This window comes from Apodemus sylvaticus, chromosome 14, assembly GCF_947179515.1.
Source record: "Apodemus sylvaticus chromosome 14, mApoSyl1.1, whole genome shotgun sequence".
NCBI lineage: Eukaryota > Metazoa > Chordata > Mammalia > Rodentia > Muridae > Apodemus > Apodemus sylvaticus.
Window position 1 is genome coordinate 19,805,332 of NC_067485.1, and position 11,358 is coordinate 19,816,689.

The window sequence follows — 11,358 nt, forward strand, 5'->3', positions numbered from 1 at the left end:
TGAGAGCCAGAAAGGTGGTAATGGTAAGACTTCTAGGGATCAGGGCGACTAAGCAAGAAGATCAGAGTTTCAGTTCTCGGCAGGAACCCCAACCTTACTTTGCCTTTTTATTCTCTTCAGGCCCTCAGTGGGTTGGATGGTATCTATGCATATATTGAGGAGAACTATCTGCTTTCTAATTAAAATGCTAATCTCTTTTTGAAGCACCTTCACCAGCATACCTAGAAGTAAAGTTTAACGCTGTATGTGGGCACCCCATAAAGTATTACGTGTCAGTGCCCTGTCTTGATCACCTTTCATCTTCACTTTCCCGCCCCGTAGTCTAGGATCTCTCTCAATGGCAGATAACGTGCCTTACATTTCCTGACTTTCTATGTTCAAGGTGCAGTGATCAAGTAGAATCAGTACGTCTCTCAGTTTCAGATCCCCAATGAAGAAACTATCCTAAGCTGCGCCTACATCTTCTTCTTCTAACCTTACAGGAGACAGACTGGCATTGGAATAAAGATGAAGGTACTGTTTTGGATAAACACTCCCTGAAGTCCACAAAGCGTTCTGTGTCTTGTCGGCAGCCTTTGGCACTATTAAAACCTGGTGGTACTTTAAAAACTGGGACCTAGCAGAAGAAGCAGCGTCACTGGGTGCCTGCCCTAGAGGGGATATTTGGAGCCCAGCCTCTCTTCTTCATGGCCGCTGTGAAATAAGCACTTCCTTTTCCTGATGTCCTTGTGCCAATGGCCCACTTCACCACAGGGCCAAAAAAACCATGGGCTAAAACCTCCAAAACCATGAACAAGATAAGCTTTTAAAATCTTTGAGCCAGAGGGAGCAGGGCTGGAATGAGTGAGTGGGACCTGAGCAGAGCCAGCGAGGCCACCAGAGCGAGCGGAGCCAGAGCGAGCAGAAGTCTTGAATTCAATTCCCAGCAACCACATGATGGCTCACAATCATCTGTACAGCTACAGTGTACTCATAAACAATAGATAGATAGATAGATAGATAGATAGATAGATAGATAGATAGATAGATACATACATACATACATACATACATACATATATACATACATACATAGGCTACACAGAAAAGACCTGTCTTGAAAAATGAAACAAAACAAAAACAAAAACTGATAGATTTGTTACACTGTCAGAAAGATGACCACCACAGAGAAGTATCCCAGGAGGTTGAGGGGACCGGGCAGTTTTTCCACAAAGGGTACTGAAAGACAGTTCACTAGATGTTTGTTACAAAGATGAAGATGTAAGTAACTACATTATAATTTCACAAGGAATAATCAAACTATGAAGACACTAGGTGAGTGAGTACACTGTAGGCAAGAAGGAAAGGAGTTTCAGCTGGGGAGGCCTGAGGGACACTTCATGGGGCAAAGCAACGCTTGGGTCTTAATTATCTGTTGCCCCAGATAAATAGTTAGTCTTCAAGGCTGACAAGATTAGTACTTGTTTGGTGGGCTCACTCTTTGTTAATTCAGAGAAAAAGATAAGGCTTCAGGGAGAGATCAGTAAAGAAACTCTCGACAGTTTAGTTGAAACCTATGCTATGGCCCGAAGGAGGATAGACTGGGTAGAAGAGCTGTTAAGAGGTGTGGACTCCAGATGACCCGAGGAGCTGGAAGTGAAAGGCTGAGTCTTCTCAAGTGGTGGACAATGAGGTTAAACAATCCAGGAAAAAGGGCAAAGAATTGCTGGAGGGCAGGGTCCCCCCCCAACTTCAAATGCTGATGAGATGCAGAGTGGGGACAGCCAACAAGCAGGTGATACTACCTTTTCTGTTAGCATGCCACCAGAACAGAGGAAGTTGCTATACTGATATAGACTCTAAAGCTATAGAGTCCATCGGTGTTGAGGCGTAGATGAGATAATCCAAGAATATCCTGTATGGTAGACCATGGTATATCTACCAAGTACCTGAACTACATTGAGTGGCTATGAGACTAAGGACAGCTAGCAAAGGAAAAGAACCAATAGAAACCAATATTGTGTAGGAGAAAAAAAGTTTTATACATAGAGAGGTGAAAAACAGTGCTAATGCTGAACAGAAACTCAGAAACCACCATTCTGGGCTTGGTGGTCTTACCTGTAATGCCAGAACTGGGGAAACGGAGGTATGGACAATCAGGGGTTAAAGGCCAGCCCAGCCAGAAAAGGAAACTGCCATGCAATAGAGTTGTTTTCCTACTTAAAAAGGAGGAGAAGAGGGGAGAAAAGAGAGGAGAGGAGAAACCGAGTTATACTCAACTAAAAACAAGAGGTTTTGACTGAGTTTGGAGCTTATCATGATTAAAGGGGCAATGTTGGTGAGGCAGTGGGATGGCAGTCAGTTCTCCACTGTGAGCACTTGCATTCTGAATCAGGTGCCCCTGCTGTCTAGGCAGGTCCTGGGTGCTGCCTGTGTAACAGAGTTCTTGGTCTTAGCTCACCAGACAGCAACAGCGCTTTCCCCAGGTGTGAGAGCCAGAACTATGTCCAGACATTAGTAGTGTCTCTCCTCTCTTCCCCTCTGTCCTTCCCTTGGTGATAATGAGGTGAGCAGTTCTGAGCACATGCTCACGCTGTGACATGTTGCCCTACGACAGGCCTAAAAGCAGCAGGGACGACAAACGGGAACTTGGTACCTCGGAAACCTTGGGCCGAAATACACTTTTCTCAAGCTTATTTTTCAAAATCATAATGGGAGGCACTAACATCTAATTCTTTTATTTTTCCTTTCATTATTTGAAAATATTTAACTTTTAAAAGGTTTTGGGACAAGTACTCACTGAAGTGTCTAGTTCTCCTACAGAATAAATTAAAACTAAAAATGCTTTATTTGTAAAAGAGATTCAGGATAATATTTATAGGACTATCTTAGCATTAGACATATTGGTTTAGTAAAATAATATTTTGGCAGTTCTGTGGTAAGGGTATCTAGCCAGCTTATATTGAATAACATCTTTCTTACTTTGATGTTATGACTTGGCCTATAGTAACAATATGAAATATTTGTTTCTATAGCACTGGATGCTATAATAGCACTGGAGGTCAGTCCTCAGACAGAAAAAAAAGATCTTATTTTATGGCAAACAAAAAAAATTCTAGGTTCTGTTATTTCTCTATTCCTTCAGTTTCATTTCACTGACAAAACCTTTCAAATCAAGTTAAAAAAAAAAAAAAACAACAAAAAACAGGGCTGGAGAGATGGCTCAGAGGTTAAGAGAACTGACTGCTCTTCCAAAGGTCCTGAGTTCAAATCCCAGCAACCACATGGTGGCTCACAACCATCTGTAATGAGATCTGACTCCCTCTTCTGGAGTGTCTGAAAACAGCCACAGTGTACTTACATATAATAAATAAATCTTAAAAAAACAAAAACAAAAACAAAAAAACCTACCTGAGAAAATCAACTGTGAAAAAGAAGGTTTAGGGATGGAGAAAGATCAGTGGTTAAAGGCACTGGCTGATCTTCCAAAGGACCCGGGTTCAATTCCCAGCAGCTACAACTGTCTATTACTCCAGTTCTGGGGGATCTGACACCCCCCCCCCCAACACACACACACATACAAACAGGTAGAACACCAAAGTACATTAAAAAAATTTTTTTTAAGAACAAAAGGTGGCCTAACGTTGGCTCATAGTTCAAAGCTACAGTCCATCATGGAGGCCAGTCTGCCATGGGGTGGGAGGGGCAGCAGCTTAAGGAAGCTGGTCACACTGTGCCCACAGTCAGGAAGTAAATGCTGATGAATGCTGGTGTTTTTTCTGCTCCCTTTATTCTGTGTCTGTGTCCTCAGCTCATGGTGCCATCTATGTTAAGCGGAGTCTTTTTCCACTTCAATTAACCTATTCCAGAAAACTGCTCGGATACAAACATAATCTAGATTAATTCCTCACAGGCATGCCCAGAGGTGACCCTAGATTCTGTCAAGTTGACAGTCCGTGTTAACCATCACAGCTCCATCTCTTATCAACTTGATGCCCAAGCACATCACTTTTAAAACCATAACCTCCCATCCCCACAGGCTCATGGCCATCTCATAATGCAAAATGTGTCGTGTCCTGCTTCAAGTTTCCAGTCTTTAGTTTTTTGTTTTTTGTTTTTTTGTTTTTTTTCCCCAAGACAGGGTTTCTCTGTCCTGGAACTCACTTTGTAGACCAGACTGGCCTCGAACTCAGAAATCCACCTGCCTCTGCCTCCCAAGTGCTAGTATTAAAGGCGTGCGCCACCACCGCTCGGCTAAGTTTCCAGTCTTTAACGTTGAAAGTCCAACGTCTCAGTAGCATCAGAGACATAAGGCACTCTCCGAGCGAGCTGTGAGTGTCTATTTTAAAAGTTACATATTTCCAACATACAATAGTACAGAGAATACATTCCCAAGAATGGTAAAGCACTAGGAAAGAATGAACTTGAGTGAGACTAGAGGGCAAACATCAAATCCTGAAACTCCATAGCATCTTAGGCTCATGGTAGAATCATCTGGGCACACACAGCCTTTCTCTTGGGGCAACCCCACTCTGTAACTACAACCTTACTCTGCGGATATCACAAAGGCCTGGTGTCTCTAACATCCTGTGGTCCCCACTGCAAGGCAGGCTTCACCAAGTAGCCTGTCATGGCCTTCTTGTCAACACTCCAACCCTGCCACATATTGCCTGGCCTCAGGAATACTCTAAAACCATGGTGCAAGATTCCACAACCCTTCAAACTTGCATCTTTCACATCTGCAAGACCAGTATCACTGTGAACAACACTGCTAAGTTTTGCGGCCAAATAAGGAATGGGGCCTGATCTCCCTGTACCACAGTTGCAGGAGCCACTGTATGCTTATCAAGGACAAGTTCTTCACCAGACAGACAGACAGTAGCTTTTCCGAACCAGCAAACTCTAGCATTCTACTTGGAAGCTTTGATGGGTGGAGCCTAGCCCTTCCCATTGGCCCACTGTGAAGCTGATGGCTTCTCTTTAACAATCCTATTTACAGCCTATTTTTAGGATAGGTCTTGGCTGCAACTTTAAACTTAGCTGAGCTCTTGTTCTTGACAGACTACACATTTTAAATGTCTTCAGCCCTACCTGTTGTTCTTTATCCTCTGGAGACCTGGGGAGACCTGTAGACCTATAGCAATACCCACATCATCGATTGAATGCTATCCTGCAGTGACATTTTTTTCTGCCTAACATATTAATCCATTACATTTAAATTCAGTTTCACTCAAGTTCTCAAGAATGAGGTCATCCTTTTTGCTAGAATGTAACCTGACTGGCTTCACGCAGCTCCTGGTTAGAATCCCGGTTTCCCTTAGAAACCTCACAACCCAGGCCTTGGCAGTTAGCACTCCTCTGGGCTTTCTGCTTTCCCATCAGAATGGTCCATTAAGCTCTGCTTTCAGCATGTGAGGGTTTGTCTAGCCCAAAGCTCCAAACTCTTTCACATTCCTCCTGCAATGAGTTCTAAATGCCTATAAAATGCATGATAAGGTTTATCACGGCAACTGTCATACTTCTCAGGACCAATTGTCTCTATTAGTTATGTAACAAAACACCTCCGGAAGGCAACTCAAGGAAAACAAACTTTATTTTGGTTCACAGTCCAAGGTACAATCTGCCAGCATAGGGAAGTCATGGGCACAGCAACCAGAGGCATCTGGTTCTTCTGTCTCCACAGCCGAGAAACAGACAATGAAGCCTAGTGCTCCACCTACTTTCCTGATTATATTCAACCCCAGACCCCAGCCCAGGGATGCTGCTGCCCACAGTTAAGGTGAGTCTTGCCACCTCAATCAGCCTCACACACATACTTCATAGGCAGGCTTATGAAGAGGCTAACTTAACCTAGATAATGTCCCTCAGGCATGGGGGCTTGCCTCTAAGTGAATCTGGAAGATAATATCAACTGTCACACATAGGAAACAGCTAAGCTATTAATTAAATGTACCCCAGCATGGCGGCAAGTACCTGTATTTCCAGCGTTTGGGAGGCAGAGGCTGGAGGATTTCAAGTTCAAGGCAAGTCTGGGATACACAGTGAGACCCTGTCTCAAAAAGAACCAGATATACTAATGGCATGTGTGAGAAATGATAAACTTGGTTCCTGCGGCATAAGTTAAGAAGCATTCTTCTGCTATTCTCCAGCAGTTCTTGGTCTTACTACCATCTATCTCCCTTCTAGAACCTGACGCTTACCTTGAGTAGTCCTCCCTGGTCACTGTCAAGCTACAACAGTTCTCACCAACCAGAGGGATCCTCCGGCATGCAGTCTAAAACCTTCATAATCTTCAATTACAAAGCTGTCTATTTTGGCTAACTCTTTCTACCAAAATAGAGTAGGATATCTTGTTTTTAGAAGAAACAAATGGGTCACTATATTTACATTTCTGCCCAGGTCTAAAAAAAGAACTGGTCATCGGCTTATTCAAACCATGTTAACCCGCTGAGTTAATTTTGTTGAACAATCTTTAAATAGTATCCAGACAATAGGCTTGTGCCACTGTCTAAGAACTGAAATGGGATACAGCGTTATTAAATATTCTGAAAATATCATGTCCCCAAGCCAGCACTGGGAGGATAAAAGTATGGACACAGTTTCTACCTGCGAAGCTTACAGTGTAGGATAGATATGTGTGTGCAGCAGTTTGATAAATGTAGGAGAAGCACAGATATGGACATTAAGACTTATCAAAGGCATACTGAAAATCTAAAGACATCTTAACAACTGCCAAATAAAACTAACAGATATGTTCAACTATGTCCTCTGGTCATCTCAGTTGGACCACAGGAGTTTGCAATTATTGTTCCTTTAGATGGCAGAAGCAGTGACACTCACCACCTATGCCCTACATACTTCCATAACTAGACCTGGCAGCTGGGCATAGTCTTCTGACTGACCAGTAACCAGGCCTACTGAAGAGCAGCAGCTGCTCTTCCGCTACCACCATCTGATCATAAAGGGCTCACGCTGAGTCGGGCGATCTTTTAAAATCCAAGTAACCTGCAGCAAGGAATACATTTCATGAATGGAAGCCCCAGAAAGCTGCCAAAACAGACCAGCGTTTTACAGAGCAAAAATAAACCTTAACTGTCAGGCAACTGAAATAGCTTGTCATATCTCGAAGAGCATAGCCTTCAGTCACGTCACTGAAAAGATATTCTAGAGCCTCGTGGTAAGGGTTTATTTTCACTCATTACACAAAATATACCTACTAAGGCAAGCAAGGCCTTTTGTGCTAAGGAGAGTGGTGAATAAGGTAAAGGAACCCTGCAGTATCTGGGAGCTACAGTTTAAAGGGAAGACAGAATTTGCAGGCGCTGATAAAAGCAAAGATCTCATTAACCCTGCGCTCTCCTGAGTCCACTCTCCGTCCTCACCTCCCTTCTCACCCAGAGCCTACAGTCCACCAGTCACTGTCCCTGCACATCCTCAACCCGTTCAGCCTTCCATTTGTAGCTCCCTCTTGGCTTAGGAAAATTCCAGCTGAGCTAAATGTGTTTTTCGTCCCTCTCTCCCTCCCTTCCTGCCATCTTTGCACCTACTCCTGATACAAGAATACGAGATATAAGAATACCAACAAAGCTGAAGTTACTGATTTCACAACCACTAATCTCAATGGGTCCTTGTGTAGCTAGCTGTCTGCAGTGTTACCTGCTTGATCCCAGCATCTTCAAGGTACCGACAAAACTAGTTCAATTTCCAGTCTCCTCAAACCTCCAGCAACCTTCTCTTGAACTTGTCAGCAACTTTAAATTTAAATTATGATGGGGAGAGGGAGTTGGGGTGGGGAGGTGGGCTGGAGAGATGGGTCAGCGGTTAAGAGCACTGACTGCTCTTCCAGAGGTCCTGAGTTCAATTCCCAGCGACCACAGCCATCTGTAATCGGATCCGATGCACTCTTCTGATGTGTCAGAAGACAGCAACATCATAGTCATATAAATAAAATAAATCTTAAAAAATATTTTTAAAAAAAGATACAGGAATCACAAGTTTTAGAACTTTCATCCCATCTGCCACTCCGAATTGGGGTGGCTGCACAGCTTCTGAATTCCCTCATACTGTTACTACGGTTTGAATGGGTCACCCAAATTCCATGTATTAGAATGGTACATGAAATACACATACTAGAATGGTTTGTGAAAACATATCAGAATTAGAAAAGGCTCTAAGAGAGATGTGACCCTAGTGTACCCGCTCCTTCTGTGTCCCCATGTGACGTTCTGTGCTGTAGTGACACAGCAGTACTTGCACCGTGCTCTTGGAATTTTCAGTCTCCAGAGCTATAAGCTAAACTTCTATAGCTTACCAATTACCCAGTCCCAGGCAATTAAGAGAACGAAGATTAAGGTATATGTGGAAGCTGTCTAAGGACAATTGTACCCCTTGTGTACTGGGTCCCATGTCCTCTTATCTCCTGTGGCAGGGCTGGAGTGATGCCACTCAGATCCCTCCCCAGCTGTACCACTATAGATGGCCTCTGTCACCTCCTTCAGGCTGCATCAAAGTTGTTGGCATCCCCCCACACCCCACACCCCTGAAATGAAGCCTTTCCTAGGGCAGCCTGTATGCAAGGACTGAGCAGTTTGCAGGCCAGCACTTGGGACCTCTGAAGAGCAGTACTTACTCCACAATTCTGGGGTCGGCAGACAGCTGATGGCTGCTTCGTTCTTCTTCTGTTCGGTCTTGCTTCCTTGTCCTTCCTCTCACAGGTCTTGACCCCTTAAAAAAATATTTAGTGCTCCAAGTTCCGTTTCTGCATCTGCTCAGAGAGCCCAGCCTGACAAGCCATCTGATCCAGTGGTCACAGCTGCGGTCCCGCCCTTCCTTTTGCACCACTGATTTGTTTCCCTAAGTCATTGCTATCATAATACAGTAATAACGTCTTGCTTCAAATGCATCGTCCCTTTCAACTACTGCTTTCTTACACTCAATGGAAAGCCAAATTCCTGGAAAGGGTCTGAATTCACCTTTTATCCCCACTCCTAGAACCTTCACACCCACTACCTAACAGAGGCAGGTCTTCCCTGTCATGGAGAATTGGTTCTCTCCAGTGGTCAGGTCTTCATTCCCATCTTCCCCAGTTGGTCACTCTCTCTTTGGAAGACATTATTAATGAAGAAGTCACTTGGCTCCTGGGACACAGCTTTGATTCTCCGCCACTGGCTACTGCCGCTCAGCTGGCTTCCCTTCCACCCATAAACTTGTAGCACTCGGAGGTTCAGTCTTGAGACTCTCTCTCCTTGCTACTTAATTTCTCATCACTACCTGTGTTCATCCTGTATGTGACATCATCCGGTGCAGGGCTTTATATGCCAACTCCATGTTGACAGCTGCTAAGCTTGCTCCTGTTTGCTTCCTGCTTTTAACTCTAGACACTCACGCCTGACTGCTGATGGTATGGTGTGCCCAGAGAGTGGCACTATTAGAAGGTGTGGCCCTGTTGGAGTACGTATGTCACTGAGTGTGGGCTTTAAGACCCTCATCCTAGCTGCCTGGAAGCCAGTCTTCCACTAGCAGGCTTCAGATGAAGATGTAGAACTCTCAGCTCTGCCTGTACCATGCCTGCCTGGATGCTGCCATGCTCCCACCTTGATGATGATGGACTGAACCTATGAGCCAGCCTCAACTAAATGTTGTCCTTTATAGGACTTGCCTTGGTCATGGTGTCTGTTCGCAGCTGTAAAACCCTAAGACAGCTTATTTTGAATTCCCACTTTGGTGATCATAAATCTCAATCCTAACATCTCTAAAACAAAATAAGTTCAGACCTCCCACAAGCTCCTCCCATTTCCTTCAATCTTCCTTATCCCAATTAAGTCCTCTCTGTTCTTCCAACTGAACCAAAACCCAGTCTTCACTCTCATCCTCTTATCCCGTATTTCCTACATCCGGCCATTTAGATAATCCTTTAGAGCACACCTTCTCTTTCTGTTCTCATTTTTGAATTGTTTTTCAAATGTCATTTTATTAACAAAACTTCTTTTAATCACTGAACTTTTAAAAGAAACCCTTCCCCTGCCCCACTGCTGGTACTCCAAATCCCCCTCTGACTGCTGTATCACAACCATACAATACGCTGTGTGTTTGCTCAGTATCTCAACTACAGCCTATTCAAGATTGAGTGTATTGAAGGACTCAGTACTTATCAAGGAATGGATGTTGAGAATGGTATCAAAAGAGTAATGGCCTGGAGGGAGGGAGGGAAAATACTTGGCCAGAAATAAGTGAAGGGAAGGACCAAGTTCATTGAAGGTTGATAGGAAGGAGCAGCCCTGGCGGTGGAAGTGTAAACCCTAGACAGTATGAATGACAGCCATGCAGAGGATCGTGAGGTAAGGCTTGTGTGACTCAACAGCCAACGGTGTCAGGGAGCTATCACACAGATGGCCGGTCAGCAGCAGGGTTATGTAGCATCTTACACGTTGTCACATACGGAAATTTGGAGGTTAATTCCAAGTTATGATGGGGCCATCTGAGGTTTATAAGCAGAAGATCAAACTAAATAAAATAGCTTTGGCCGGGGTGTGATTAGTAGGAGGAGGCAGAGAAGCCCTTGGAAGGGCAATTTGTTGCACTCCAAACTAAAAAAACGGGCAAAGAAAGGCGAGCAGAATCAGTAGAATGGGAAATGGTCTAAGATCTGGAAGCAAAAATAGCAGGGTTTTGCTTATTTTTCAAAAAGGGACGCAGAAGAAAATAAAGCCTAACTTTTGTCCTGCAACTTGGAGTCTATTTCCACTAAATTGACTGGATTAAGAAAAAAAGGGGGGGGGCGTCGTTTGGGCAGCTAGTGTTCTCAAGAGTAGGGAGAAAGTGAAGACAATCCCACTTAGGAGAGCATGCGGGAAATAATATTGTTTTTAAACTGTAGACTCTAAATGTATCAGTGGGTTTGCCTAGAATACTTGACAGGAGAGAGTGGACTGAATAAACACCGTATCTGCATTATAGGGGAGACCAAGGAGTAAGAAAAGGAAGAGAATGAATGTGTCTTACATTCACTGGTTTGAAACCTATCTATGTCGCTGGTGGTGTGTGCACTTAATGTGGCGGGTCCCTGTCACGGTGCAGCGTACCGGCGACGCGAAACCTCACAAGTAGGTCACATTTGGGAGCCTTCATCTCGAACGACCTCTAGGAGACAAACGTGGTGGCTCCGGGTCAACCCGGTCTGTAGGGTGATCGGTGTAGATCGAAGTCGAGCCGAGAAAGACTTCGGCGGATCCCTCAACTTCGCCACCTCCAGCCGCTCCCAAGCTCCGCGGCCCAGGACGGCCCGTCATTTTCTCCCGGATCGGGAGGCTAGAAGCTCGCAGGCCCCCTAGCGTCCGACCGTTCAGCGCGGAGGCTCCCGGCTCGCGCCCGCCACCCCGA

General features: G+C 44.6%; 1 protein-coding gene across 1 annotated transcript in view; it reads right to left on the minus strand.

Moving 5' to 3' along the window:
- The window catches only part of Rnf144b (ring finger protein 144B), a 146,775-nt gene extending 138,079 nt beyond the window's left edge, over nt 1-8,696 (minus strand). The window contains exon 1 of the mRNA XM_052156945.1: nt 8,609-8,696. The gene's annotated coding sequence lies outside the window, so the exon portion shown is untranslated. The remainder of the gene's footprint in view (nt 1-8,608) is intronic.
- Between the last annotated feature and the right edge of the window lie 2,662 nt (nt 8,697-11,358).